General features: G+C 47.0%; 1 protein-coding gene across 1 annotated transcript in view; it reads right to left on the reverse strand.

The window, feature by feature from the left end:
- LOC144602868 (pre-mRNA-splicing factor ATP-dependent RNA helicase DHX16-like) overlaps positions 1–14627 on the reverse strand; it is a 783352-nt gene that overhangs the window by 463208 nt on the left and 305517 nt on the right. The window lies entirely within an intron of this gene.

Raw genomic sequence — 14627 nt, forward strand, 5'->3', positions numbered from 1 at the left:
ACTTAGTACATCGGGCAGTCTATGTTTATAGGATTATTCCAAACCTTATCTTCTTTACATTACCTCATACCCACACTCCTTTCTTCAGTCATTCATTTCTTTGCAGTCACCCGTCTGTCCCGCCACCATTAAATCCCATTCAGTAATATATCCTTATCTCAATGCTCCTGTGCCACCAGTAGTCCCCGTTTTCAACAGGCTATTAGTCCAAATAAAGCGGAGAACCTCCTAACTTTTTTTTTTTGCGGGTGGCCACCCTTTTTCCTCTTGTCCCGGGGAGCCCCTGACGGGCTTGGAAGCAGTTATGGAGAACAGGAAATTGTGCCATCTTAGATCAGTCAGGATCACATTGAATGGTGGAGTCGGCCTGAGGAGTGGAGCCTACTCCTCCTGCTATTTTCTTGTGATCTTTAGTTTTTTTCATACCTACAGTATGATAAACCTTACACAGAGTTGAATGCGGCAAAGATTGACAATCCTTGTCCCTGCGACAATGATTTTGCTGTGCGGTGTGAGATTGGGTAGTCTAGGCCTGTGTACTCGAGCGTTTGGGTGTATTAGAGGAGATCTCGGTGAAACACAGAGTCCTTACAGGGCTCAGTGGGATGGATGCAGGGAGGATGGTTCCCCTGTCAGATGGGTTTGGAGAGCGGGCACTCTCTCAGAATGTGGGCCGCACCGTGTAGGACAGAGATAAGGAGACATTACTGCACGCAGAGACTGAGGAACGACCCTGCACCAGTGGCTGTGGAGTCATTCAGTGCTCTTGGACCTGAGAGCCATGGTTGTACATTACAGAGGCTGGCCCTTCGGCCCATTGTGTCCATGACCATCTTTTCCCAGTTATACTAATCGATTTGTCCACATTCCATCGGCATTCTTCTGCACCTCAACCGTTTAAATATCTCCTATATAGCGATGATATCCCACTCCACCACATCCACTGTAGCATGTTCCAGATATCACCCACTCTCAGTGTAAATCTATGTACTAAACTTCTCGTTTGTTTGTTTGTTTGTTCGTTCCTGAACTACAGACAAAAAGGTACACGATAGTGCGACAATTTTAGGCCCACCTTACTTACCGTCATCCCTTTGGTGCGAATGGAAAGAGTTTAATTGAAATCGGTGTTATATTTTTTAAGTTATTCACATTTTAAAGTTTAAATTTATCTCCCAGGGAGGTAGGGAGGAGGGAGGGAGGGGGGGTGGGGGGTGGGGGGGGGGGGGGGGGGGGGAGGAGAGGGTGCTGCACTAATGCAGGAGAGGTTTGGGCCCAACTTGGTCTAGTAAAACCTAAATCTCAGATATACTTTAAAATTCCTGCTCACCCTTCTACCGCGACCTTCTACCTCCAACCACCAAGCCAATTGTGGATCCATTCCATCAGCTCGCCTTGGCTCCCACCTGCCTTCGCTTTCTGGACCAGCCTTACACGCGGAACGTTGTCAAGTCCCTCAGTGAAGTTCATATGTTGGTTCACAATGAGATCAGTGTGTTAGTTGTGCACACCCATCAAATCCACCCGTGAATGCGCTCTCTTTCAATGACCCCACAACCACAAGTCTCCACCCATTCTGTCTAACACCTGATCATTCAACCTCTGCTTCCTTCCACGGTCCAAGCCACCCCTCCCTCTCTCTCACCCTCCACTCAAAGAAACAGGGGCCGGTCATCTGGCCCCTCACGTCTGCCCCCATTCACTATGATCATGGCAATTCCACCCCACACCTCTACCTCCTCTTTAACAACCTCAAATTACCGCTCACCTCAATCTCCTCTTGCTCCAAACTGCCTCCATATCTGAATAACCCGCTTCATTCCCCCATCCCCACCGCAATCTCGCAATCCTCCTCACTCTCTGCACTCGTCCACCCTCCCCCACCTCACGAAATTCCCCTCTCCATCCCCGGATAAAAACTCCGGGGGAGATGTCTGTTGTCCACCCGGTGTGGTCGGGGATAAACCCCGGGCAAGGTTTCAGTTGTCCGCCCGCCTGTGCCTGAGGCCGAGCGGCCTCTCCCCCGGTCCCGGGGCCGCGCTGCCCGAGTCTCCCCCCGACCCCCGGGGACTCTCTGATTCTCTGCTTCTCCCCCCAGTCTCCGTCACCCTGGATGTGGAAACAGCGCATCCGGGGCTCGAGGTGTCTGAGGATCGGAAGAGGGTGAGATGGACCGGGACCCGGAGGAGTCTCCCTGACACCGGGAAGAGGTTTACAGACAGTGATTGTGTGCTGGGATCGGAGGGATTCACATCGGGGAGACATTACTGGGAGGTGGCGGGGAGTCGGGACTGGAGTCTGGGAGTCGCCGCAGAGTCTGTGGAGAGGAAGGGACCGGTCACACTGACCCCGGAGACTGGAGTCTGGAGCATCAGGCGGGGGGGTGACGAGTTTGATGCATTCACCTCCCCTCCATCCCGTCTCCCCGCCCGTCCCATCCCCGGGAGGGTGGGAGTTTATCTCAGTTCCGAGTCCGGGACAATTTCATTTTACGACGCGGTCACCAAGTCCCATCTCCACACCTTCACTGGGAATAAATTCACGGAGAAACTTTATCCTTTCTTCGGGGATTATTGGCTTGGAATCTTGGGTGTAAACAAGTGGCTGAGAATCTGCTCCGGTTCCGCTCCGGGTGTGTAAAAGGGTCGGGTCCCGGGACCGGCGTCAGGAGCGGGGCTCAGGGGCTGTGGGGCAGAAACCCGGTGGACAACAGGTCGGCGCTGAACGGCTCCCGTTTAATCCCCAAATTCCGCGTCGTAAAACCCCAGTGAGCGCGGAAATAAAACCAGGGAGAATGTAAATGTGGGAAGAGAGAAATAAACAGCAAGTGGAATCAGAGCTGTCGATCCGTTCATTTCAACTCGTTAACTGCGTCACTTCTTGGTCCCGCCACTAGATGGCAGCAACGCCATGCGGTGCGACCACAGACCAGCTGTAACTTTGAGAATTAACTTTGACAATTGCAGAAACAGCGGGAATCTGATTTAATAAGTGACTTCTGTCACCTGTTACCACACCTGCGGCCCAAACCACATGCATGGCTTAAAATGTGGAATAAAAGCATAAATTGCCCCAAATACTCAGCAGGCCAGGCAGCATCTGCAAGGTGAAACAGACTTTACATTTCAGGTCTAATACAAGTCAAGTCAAGTTTATTTGTCACATACACACACACGATGTGGAGTGAAATGAAAGTGGCAATGCGTGCAGATTGTGCACAAAAAAGAATTACAGTTACAGCATATAAATAAAGTTAATAAGTTAATATAGAGAAGACAAAATTTAGTCCCTGGAGTTATAAAAGTTAACAGTCCCGATGGCCTGTGGGAAGAAACTCCGTTTCATCCTCTCCTTTTTCACAGCGTGACAGCAGAGGCGTTTGCCTGACCGTAGCATCTGGAATAGTCCATTGCTGGGGTGGCAGGGGTCCCTCATGATCTTGCTTGCTCTGGATCTGCACCTCCTGATGTATAGGTCCTGCAGGGGGACGAGTGTAGTTCCCATGGTGCGTTCTGCCGAACGCACTACTCTCTGCAGGGCCATCCTGTCCTGGGCAGAGCTGTTCCCAAACCAGACTGTAATGTTGCCGGACAGGATGCTCTCTACAGCCCCAGAGTAGAAGCAATGAAGGATCCCCAAAGACACTCTGAATTTCCTCAGCTGTCTAAGGTGGTAAAGGCGCTGCTTTGCCTTACCCACCAGTGCGGGCAATGTGCGTTGCCCATGTCAGATCCTCTGTAATTTGGACTGCCAAGTATTTAAAACTGCTCACCCTATCCACAGTAGACCCATTTATCTCCAGTGGCGTGTACGTCCTTGGATGTTTAGCCCTTCTAAAGTCCACAATCAGCTCCTTAGTTTTAGTGACATTCAAGAGGAGGCTATTGTCCTGACACCAGAGTGCCAGATCAGCCACCTCCTCCCGGTAGGCCTTCTCATCGTTGTCAGAGATCCGGCCCACTACCACAGTGTCATCAGCAAACTTGATGATGGAGTTTGAGCTGAACCTGGCCCCACAATCATGTGTGTACAGGGAGTACAGTAGGGGGCTAAGGACGCAACCCTGGGGGGATCCTATGTTCAGAGTGAGGGAGCTAGATGTGTGTTCCCCCATCTTGACCACTTGGGGCCTGGCAGTGAGAAAGTCCAGGACCCAGGCACACAGAGGACCTAAGCCCCAGTTCCAGCAGCTTCTCAGCCAGTCTGCTGGGGACCATTGTGTTAAAAGCTGAACTAAAATCAATGAACAGCATCATCACATAGCCCCCCTGGCTGTCCAGATGAGAGAGAGGATCTGTGTTTTTTTAAAAACTTTATCCAGTTGATTGGGTGATTGGAATGTGAGACTGAGCATATACTGCCAACAAAAAACAGAAAACGTCCGCATTCAGCAGCTTGGGCAGTATACTATGGGCACAGCGCTATGGGCTTTAAATATAGCACTATGTCCACAGTGCTATGGGTCACAGACTGCTCAGGAAATTTACGTTTACCAATGGTGACCATCCCTGTGGGGTGCTGGGGGAATGAGATGCTGACGTTCAGATGAATTGTTAAACTCCAGTGACATCCGCTCCATTGGATGGACTTAGTTTCGTATAGTTTAGTTCATTTCAGAGGTGCAGATCGGAAACAGGCCCTTCAGCCCACCGAGTCCGTGCCGACCATCAACACTATGACCATTACCATCAACGCTATCATACACAATGGGGACGTTTTAAAATTCTTAACGGAGCCAATTAACCTACCAACCTGCACGCCTTTGAAATGTGGATGGAAACCAGATCACCTGGAGGAAACCCATGCGATCACACGGAGAACGTATAAACTCTGTGCAGACGGCACCCGTAGTCAGGATTGAACCCTGACTGTATATCTAATGTTTAAAAGACACTTGGACAGGAACATGGATAGGAAAGGTTTAAAGGGTCGTGGGCCAAATTTGGGGCAGGTAGGACTAGTGTAGACAGGGCATGTTGGTTGAGTTGGGCTGTTGGGCCCATTTCCACACTGTATGACTTAATTGGTGCATCAGGCTTGACTTGGTGTAATGAATATTTGAATAATTGAATAGGTAGCATCACCAGAGAACATAGATTGAGTCCGAAACGTCGCCTATTAATGTTCTCCAGAGATGCTGCCTGATGAGCGTTTGACTGCACTGGGCCTGTGCTCGCTGGAGTTTAGAAGAATGCAGGGGGACCTCATCAAAATGTACTAAATAATGAAAGGCTTGGACATAGTGGAGATGATGTTTCCACCAGTGGGATAATCTAGGTCTAGAAACATAGAAAATAGGTGCAGGAGTAGGCCATTCGGCCCTTCGAGCCTGCACCGCCATTCAATATGATCATGGCTGATCATCCAACTCAGTATCCCTTACCTGCCTTCTCTCCATACCCCCTGATCCCTTTAGCCACAAGGGCCACATCTAACTCCCTCTTAAATATAGCCAATGAACTGGCCTCAACTACCTTCTGTGGCAGAGAATTGCACACATTCACCACTCTCTGTGTGAAAAAAAACTTTCTCATCTCGGTCCTAAAAGACTTCCCCCTTATCCTTAAACTGTGACCCCTTGTTCTGGACTTCCCCAACATCGGGAACAATCTTCCTGCATCTAGCCTGTCCAACCCCTTAAGAATTTTGTACGTTTCTATAAGATCCCCCCTCAATCTTCTAAATTCCAGCGAGTACAAGCCGAGTCTATCCAGTCTTTCTTCATATGAAAGTCCTGCCATCCCAGGAATCAATCTGGTGAACCTTCTCTGTACTCCCTCTATGGCAAGAATGTCTTTCCTCAGATTAGGAGACCAAAACTGTACGCAATACTCCAGGTGTGGTCTCACCAATGCCCTGTACAACTGTAGCAGAACCTCCCTGCTCCTATGCTCAAATCCCATGGCTATGAATGCCAACATACCATTCGCTTTCTTCACTGCCTACTGCACCTGCATGCCTACTTTCAATGACTGGTGTACCACGACACCCAGGTCTCGTTGCATCTCCCCTTCTCCTAATCGGCCACCATTCAGATAATAGTCTGCTTTCATGTTCATGCCACCAAAGTGGATAACGTCACATTTATCCACATTATACTGCATCTGCCATGCCTTTGCCCACGCACCTAACCTATCCAAGTCACGTTGCAGCCTCCTAGCATCCTCCTCACAGCTAACACTGCCCCCCAGCTTCGTGTCATCCGCAAACATGGAGATATTGCATTCAATTCCCTCGTCCAAATCATTAATATATATTGTAAATAGCTGGGGTCCCAGCACTGAGCCTTGCGGTACCCCACTAGTCACTGCCTGCCATTCTGAAAAGGACCCGTTTATTCCTACTCTTTGCTTCCTGTCTGCCAGCCAGTTCTCTATCCACATCAATACTGAACCCACAATACCGTGTGCTTTAAGTTTGCATACTAATCTCTTATGTGGGACCTTGTCGAAAGCCTTCTGGAAGTCCAGATATAACACATCCACTGGTTCTCCCTTATCCACTCTACATCCTCGAAAAATTCTATAAGTTTCGTCAGACATGATTTACCTTTCATAAATCCATGCTGACTTTGTCCAATGATTTCACCACTTTCCAAATGTGCTGCTATCCCATCTTTAATAACTGATTCTATCATTTTTCCCACTACCGATGTTAGACTAACTGGTCTGTAATTCCCCGTTTTCTCTCTCCCTCCCTTTTTGAAAAGTGGGGTTACATTAGCTACCCTCCAATCCTCAGGAACTACTCCAGAATCCAAAGAGTTTTGAAAAATTATCACTAATGCATCCACTATTTCTGGGGCTACCTCCTTAAGCACTCTGGGATGCAGCCTATCTGGCCCTGGGGATTTATCGGCCTTTAATCCATTTGTGAGATGCAAATGTGAGTGCTCACAATCACGATGCTCGAGACAATCTAGAGAAACAAGTATAGTTTATTTGCAAGTCTGCAGAGTTGGGTGTCTCCCCTCTCGAGACACACCGAGGTCGGGAAAATCCCCTCTTTTTATTCACTTCATTTTACAATTGTTACACCTGTAATTCCTCCCCTTCGGGCTCCTTCCAATCGGAGCACTGAGGTGCACAATCTACCATCACCGCCCCTGTTGCCTTCCACATCATACAGTAATATTCATTTATTTCATTAGGCAAGCACAGTACAGAGTAGTTCATGCCCTCCCCCCTCTCCTAGCTCTCTGATTATTTTGGCCTTCCTCCCAGTTCTCTGATTATCTTCTAACACTTGTCCTTGATCTGTCACTATTTGTTCTTACGGTTTTTTCTCTAGCCGAGCACGGTCTGGTCAGTTATTTCTCAGGGTCCCTTTTTTTTAGTCGAGCATGGTCGAGTCAGCTATTTCTCAGGATCCTTAGTCTAAATCAATTATCCCTTTTTACCCCTCTCTCACAATCCACCCTTTTTCTTATGCCACGCTGCTTTGATTTATACTATTTCCTCCTTTTCTAGTGCTAGCAGCAGAGTCTTTGCCTCTCTATATTCCTCCTGCTGGTCATGCTGTGTTCTAAAGGCCATCATGGCGATGTCGTTCTTTGTCAGAGCTGCCTCTATCAATCTCTGAGACAACACCCGTATGCAGGGAATGATGCAACATCCGAATAGACATAGCAACCCCATCATAACTATCACTGATGTTAGGGCTGATGTAAAGATGTGCTTCCATTTCCCAAACCAGGAGTCTAGAAACCCGGTCCAGGAGGTGTCTACTCCAGAGTTCTCGGCCAATTCGATAGACAGGGAGGTGAGACTCGCTAGGGCCCTTGACACGGACCCATCAGGAGCAGTGTTGTTGGGGATGTAGGTGCAACATTGTTCCCCAAACATTACGCACACCCCCCCCCCCTTTTTCAGCCAGCAGCATGTCCAAGGCCATGCGATTTTGCCAGGCCATTAGGCTGGTAGCTGTCAGTTGTTCCGCTAATCCTTCAACCGCATCTCGAGTGTAATTTATAAAGCGTTGTTGATTGTAGTATAGGTAGTTGATCCAGTCCACATTTTTATTAATTGTGGACCACCAGAAGAGTATGGACTCAAAGCCAGCAGCTATCTGGTTTCTGGCTTTGAATTCATCGGGTACCCCTCTTGGCACCCCTATTGCATCGATATAGATGTGTGTGTCAAATGATCCTCTCACCTCTCTCCTTTGTCGTCGGCCTCCTTCATTGATTTTGACCGCATGCTCTACTGCTATGGTGAAGGGCATCATTAGTTGTGTAAGGGTACAGGTTCCCGTCCATGACCCTGGTAGCCGGGGCCACAGGGTATCCTCTCCGCACCACCACCAGACATCGGCTCTACTGACTATCTGCTTTATCAGCCAGGAGCTACTGAACAGTGACCCCTGTTCCTCAGCTGTTATGTTATACGTCTGATTGCAGTTTAGCACCTCCCCCATATCCTGTCCATCTGGGTTATATCTTGTATAGCATTCAAATCCCTTCTCCCCGAGGGGAATGGTGAATGGGGGAGGTCGAGGGTCTTTCCTTTGGCCCTTCGTGTTGTTGTTACTAGCCGGGAATAGGTAATGGTAGCTCTGGCAGGTCTCATTCTTTGGTATGGGATTCGTGAATAGTTGTAGTATACATGACATAGCCCCAGGTGTCCTACTCCAATTCAGGGGAAATGGTACCGGGACCAGCTGAGGCTTAGCTCCGGCGCAGGCATAGCAATTGGTTTGTTACATACTTCTGGCCGTGTACATCATCCAGGTAAGCCAGGTGTTGGTTCCCTTTTCCCCTGTTGGTATTCCTTCCTCATATAATTGCCTTAATTCTATCTCTCCTGTTACTATCATTATCTTCAAATCCTTAGGCTCATATACCGTGGTGACATTGCTGACTACCGGTGGTGCTGGGGTTGCCCAGGTATCCCTACTCTGACTGTCATCTTTCTGGAACATTTCCCCCTTATCCTCATATTTTACTATATATCCGTCCCGGTCTACCTCTATTTCAAACCTCAGGCATGCGTCCTTCCCTGTTTTATCTGCACATATCCAATACCTACCACTTTCCTTTATTTGAACCCTCTGTATGCTTACATATACACGTCCTGGCAATCCCTCGTTTGGGTTTTGATATACTCTCCACCTATCAGTTTGATAGGTGGACTTTTGCCACCCTTTTCTGGATGAAGTGAATACCTCGCGCCAATTTTTACAGGGATGGGTGCATACATACATTCTATAACCACACCATGATTTTCCTCTACATACATCAAATGGGATGGTGGTGGCCCTTCTATTCTGTGGTATAGTGATTTTTATGCATGTTACATTACTCACAAGCTGGGTAACCACCCAGCACCCGATCCACCAGCACAAAGTCTTCATTTTCCGTGCGGGGTTTTGGTGAATACCAAAGTCAATGGCTCCTTTCCTCCACGTACCGTCCACGGGCTGATATTGTCTGGTGGGGCCTCCATGGGACCCTTAAATCGACTTGCGTGTGTCCACCCTTTTTCTTTTGTTCGTACTGCTGTCTCGGTGGTTAATAACACAAGGTAGGGTCCAGTCCACCTAGGTTGCAACTTTTCTTCCTTCCACGTTTTTATTAGTACCCAGTCTCCAGCCTTGACTGAGTGAATCGGAAAATCCAGTGGCGGGCTCTGGGCCAGTAATCCTTTAGTTTTTAGTTCTGCAAGAGATTGGGATACTGCCAGTAAATAGTTCCTTAGGAACACGTCGTTCCCTGGTATTGTTGGGACCCCTTCTATCTTTCCTAAGTACGGGAGCCCGAATAACATTTCATATGGGGATACTCCTATGTCTTTCCGAGGTGCCGTTCGGATTCTTAACAAGGCTATCGGAAGGCACAGTCCAGGGGAGTCTCGTTTCCTCTATTAACTTGGTGATTTGGGTCTTCAAGGTGCCATTCATTCTTTCCACCTTTCCGGAACTCTGGGGATGCCGCAATTTCCATTCAATTCCTAATGCTTCACATATCATTTTATGTGTTTTGGAGGCAAAATGGGTCCCTCTATCCGAGTCTATTGTTTCCACAATCCCATATCTGGGTATAATTTGCTCTAATAATACCTTGGCTACCGACTGTGAGGTGGCAGTTGCTGTAGGGAATGCCTCTACCCATCTAGTGAAATGGTCCACTACCACTAACAGGTATTTCCATCTTTGTAGTCGGGGCAACTCGGTGAAGTCTATCTGTATTCTTTGGAAGGGCCTTATTGCCAATGGTTGTCCTCCTCCTGGGACTGCTCTCATGATTTTCTTGTTGATTCGCTGACATATTACACAACCCCCTATGACTTGTTTGGCCATGCTCCCCTCCCCCAAGGTGTCCCCCAAGGTTCAGTTCTTGGCCCCCTCCTCTTCATCCTGTACCTGTTCCCCCTTGGTCAATTAATCCGCCGTCATGGTCTCAAGTTCTACTGCTATGCCGATGATATCCAGCTCCTCATCTCCACCAAGTCTATCTCCACCGCTACGCACTCGACCCTGACAAACTGCATCACTGAAATAAAATCTTGGCTTCAATTCAATTTTCTCAAACTCAATTGCGACAAATCTGAAATCATCATCATTGGACCAAAAACCCTCACCAAATCCACCCACAACTTCACCCTCAATATTGATGGTTTCCCAGTATCCACCTCCCCTCACATCCGGAATCTTGGAATCATCCTTGATCAAACCCTCTCCTTCGACAAACACATCACCAAGACAGCCTTCTTCCACCTAAAAAAAAAACATCGCCCGTCTCCGTCCATCCCTCTCCTCCACAGCTGCTGAAACCCTCATCCACGCCTTCATCACCTCCGTCTGGACTACTGCAACAGCCTCCTCTATGGTTCACCCTCAAAAATCATCAATAAACTCCAACACATCCAGAACTCCGCTGCCCGTCTACTCACCCACTCCCCGATCCGTGACCATATCACCCCCGTCCTTTACAATCTCCACTGGCTCCCCATCCCCCAGAGAATCCAGTACAAAATCCTCCTCATGACATACAAAGCCCTCCATAATCTGGCCCCATCCTACCTGACTGACCTCCGCCAGAGGCACACTCCCACCTGCACCCTCCGCTCTGCTGCTGCTAACCTCCGGTCCCCCCCCCCCCATCCGGACCAAACTCAGATCCTGGGGGGACAGGGCTTTCTCCATCGCTGCTCCCACACTCTGGAACTCAATACCCCAAACCGTCAGAGACTCCTCCTCACTCACCACATTCAAAACATCACTGAAGTCTCATCTGTTCAGCACTGCCTTCAATCACTGACCGTTACCTCACCTTCTTTTTCCATCTATACATCTGGAGGACCCGTCTATAAACCACCGGCTGCCCTCAGCCAGAGGTTGTTCTTCCAAATCTTCTCTACTTTTTGTCTGTAAATCTATTATTTCACTACAGCAGTGTTCTGGCCTCCCTGTCTCGTTTTCTCTTTCTTCGGGCGGGTACAGAAACTGAGATGGGTTTGAATTTTTGATAAAACTGCCACGGGCTGCCGGTTTCCCCCCTCTCCTTTGAGTCACTACCCCGAAGGCTATTAATGGCATCATTCTCCCCCTCAGCTCCTGTCTCTCGTTCACCATCTCCTGTTGCGGTTCTATCTGTATACTTTCCCACCTCATTCTTCTCTGGGCGTACCCCTGGCTTTCCTTTCTTTTCTTTCCATATCTTTTTCCATCTCCCTTATCTCTATCTCTAAGCGCTTTATGGATGCCTCTATTTCCCTTCTACACTCCCTTGTTCTTTCCCCATCACTTTCTAATTCTGCTTCATTCTCACAGTTTTGCCTTCTCTCTGATGCCTGCTGATTACTTGCCTGTGTTTCTGCGTTGCAGTCTCCCTCATACTCCTTATTTGCTGCCTGACGGGTCTCATAAATCTTTCTGTCCCTGAGGTCCCTGAGGTCCTACAGCCTTTTGATGTCTGCTTCTCGTTCCCGTGCTTGCTTCATCCTTTCCTTTTCTCGCTGCCCCCTTCTCTGTCTATATTCCTTTATGTCTTGCTCATCGTTCCAAGTTGTGACTTCTCCCTCTATCTCCACTATTCCTTTTTACCAAAGGGCACTGCTTTGTTCCGTCCTGGCCGGAATAGGGAGGGGGATACCCAGGGTCCCTTAGGCTGGGGTACAGAGTTGATTTTTTTCTCCTGAAGCTCCTGACTTTCATGCTGTTTTGGGGGGTTTTTCACCCTTGTTCGGGGTGGTATTCTTTTCCTGCTATGCTTTCCTCAGCCTTTCTCCTTCTATTCTAAACAATTTAAGTACGTCTAGTTCTTTTTCATTTCATTTCATTTCATTTTATTTTATTTCGAACATGTTAAAAGACATCAATTAAAAAACAAAATAAACAAAAAAAGCAGAAGAAATACAAGGAATTTCATCCATTACTTTACATGTGCGAAAAGGAGTAGGAAGAAGTGTGAACTTATTTAATCCTACCCCCATTCCCTAATCAATATTTATCAAGTATCAGATATTAATACAAAAATACTCATACACCCTTATATGTTCATATAGATATACTTATTTAAATAATGATGTGTTATTATATGTAGACCCCTGGTGACTGTTAATCCCCCTCCTCACTGTACCTAGAAAAAATCATGTGTTTATATTTGTCTTTAAACTGGATGATGTTTGAACATTGTTTTAATTCCGCATTCATTCTGTTCCATAGCTTTACTCCACTGATTGATATAGAAAATCTTTTCATTGTTGTTCGAGTATTGCGAATCTTGAAATTTAATGTTCCCCTTAAATTATACCCCCCCTCTCTTTCATAAAACATTTCCTGTAAGTTACTTGGTAGCAAATTGTTTCTCACTTTGTACATGAATTGAGCTGTTTGATATTCCACAATGTCATTATTTTAGACTTTATAAATAATGAGTTGGTGTGTTCACAAAAACCGACATTATAAATTATTCTAATGGCTCTTTTTTTGCAGTATGAATAGTGGTTGTAGTGAACTTATATATGTACTTCCCCACACCTCTATACAGTAACTTAAATAAGGTGAAACTAGTGAACAGAACAGAATGCGAAGTGATTTGTTATCTAGGAAATGTTTTGCTTTGGCCAGAACTGAAATGCTTCTAGATACTTTACTGTTGATATGTTTAATGTGAGATTTCCAGCAATTTTTTTTCATCTATTATCACCCCAAGGAATTTAGTTTCATTTTCTCTTTCTATGTTAACACCCTCTATCTGTACCTGTGCTTGATTGTTTATTTTACTGTTCCCAAATATCATAATTTTTGTTTTCTCCAATCCCTGGGTTTTTCCCTGCCCCCAGTGGCTCAGCATTCGCCCCAACGGACTATCAGGCGGAATGCGGGGGTCGGGCTTACCGTCCTTCCCCTCCCCTTTGGGCTTTCCGTTTTCACTGCCCATCCTCCCGATCGGAAATTCCCCTCCGATCTTATCCCGATCGGAATTCCTTATTTTAATTTTATTTTATTTTTATTTTATTTTTTTTATTTTTTATTCCCTCCGATCTTAGCTGTAATCGCCCGAGTAGTACTTAATAGTCAGTTTTCTTACCCGGGTCCTGTGCACAAGAATCACTCGATTTAGCTCCTCGCGATTTCCTGGTCCTCCCACTTGTTTCTCGAGTCTCTGGTCCAGGTATCACTCGCTCAAACCGCTGATGGCAAGCAAGGAGATCAGGGACTGCTGAAATCAGCGGGGTGCACCTTCCCTTCTTCCGTATACTCCCGTCCGCCGGCCGGAGTGGCGATCCCGGACGAGCCCCCAAGCTTGTGAGATGCAAATGTGAGTGCTCACAATCACGATGCTCGAGACAATCTAGAGAAACAAGTATAGTTTATTTGCAAGTCTGCAGAGTTGGGTGTCTCCCCTCTCGAGACACACCGAGGTCGGGAAAATCCCCTCTTTTTATTCACTTCATTTTACAATTGTTACACCTGTAATTCCTCCCCTTTGGGCTCCTTCCAATCGGAGCACTGAGGTGCACAATCTACCATCACCGCCCCTGTTGCCTTCCACATCATACAGTAATATTCATTTATTTCATTAGGCAAGCACAGTACAGAGTAGTTCATGCCCTCCCCCTCTCCTAGCTCTCTGATTATTTTGGCCTTCCTCCCAGTTCTCTGATTATCTTCTAACACTTGTCCTTGGTCTGTCACTATTTGTTCTTAAGGTTTTTTTTCTAGCCGAGCACTGTCTGGTCAGTTATTTCTCAGGGTCCGTTTTTTTACTCAAGCATGGTCGAGTCAGCTATTTCTCAGGATCCTTAGTCTAAATCAATTATCCCTTTTTACCCATCTCTCACACATTCAATTTACCTAACACCACTTCCCGACTAACATGGATTTCACTCAGTTCCTCCATCTCATTTGACATCCGGTCCCCTGCTATTTCCGGCAGATTATTTATGTCTTCCTTAGTGAAGACAGAACCAAAGTAGTTATTCAATTGGTCTGCCATGTCCTTGTTCCCCATGATCAATTCACCTGTTTCTGACTGCAAGGAACCTACATTTGTTTTAACTAATCTTTTTCTCTCAGAATTGAAGAATGTTCTTTTAGGAAGGAGATGAGCAGGATTTTCATTTTGCCAGAGGGCAGTGAGTCTGTGGAATTCTTTGCCACAGATGGCTGTGGAGGCCATCAGT

This window comes from Rhinoraja longicauda, chromosome 19 (assembly GCF_053455715.1).
Source record: "Rhinoraja longicauda isolate Sanriku21f chromosome 19, sRhiLon1.1, whole genome shotgun sequence".
Lineage (NCBI taxonomy): Eukaryota > Metazoa > Chordata > Chondrichthyes > Rajiformes > Arhynchobatidae > Rhinoraja > Rhinoraja longicauda.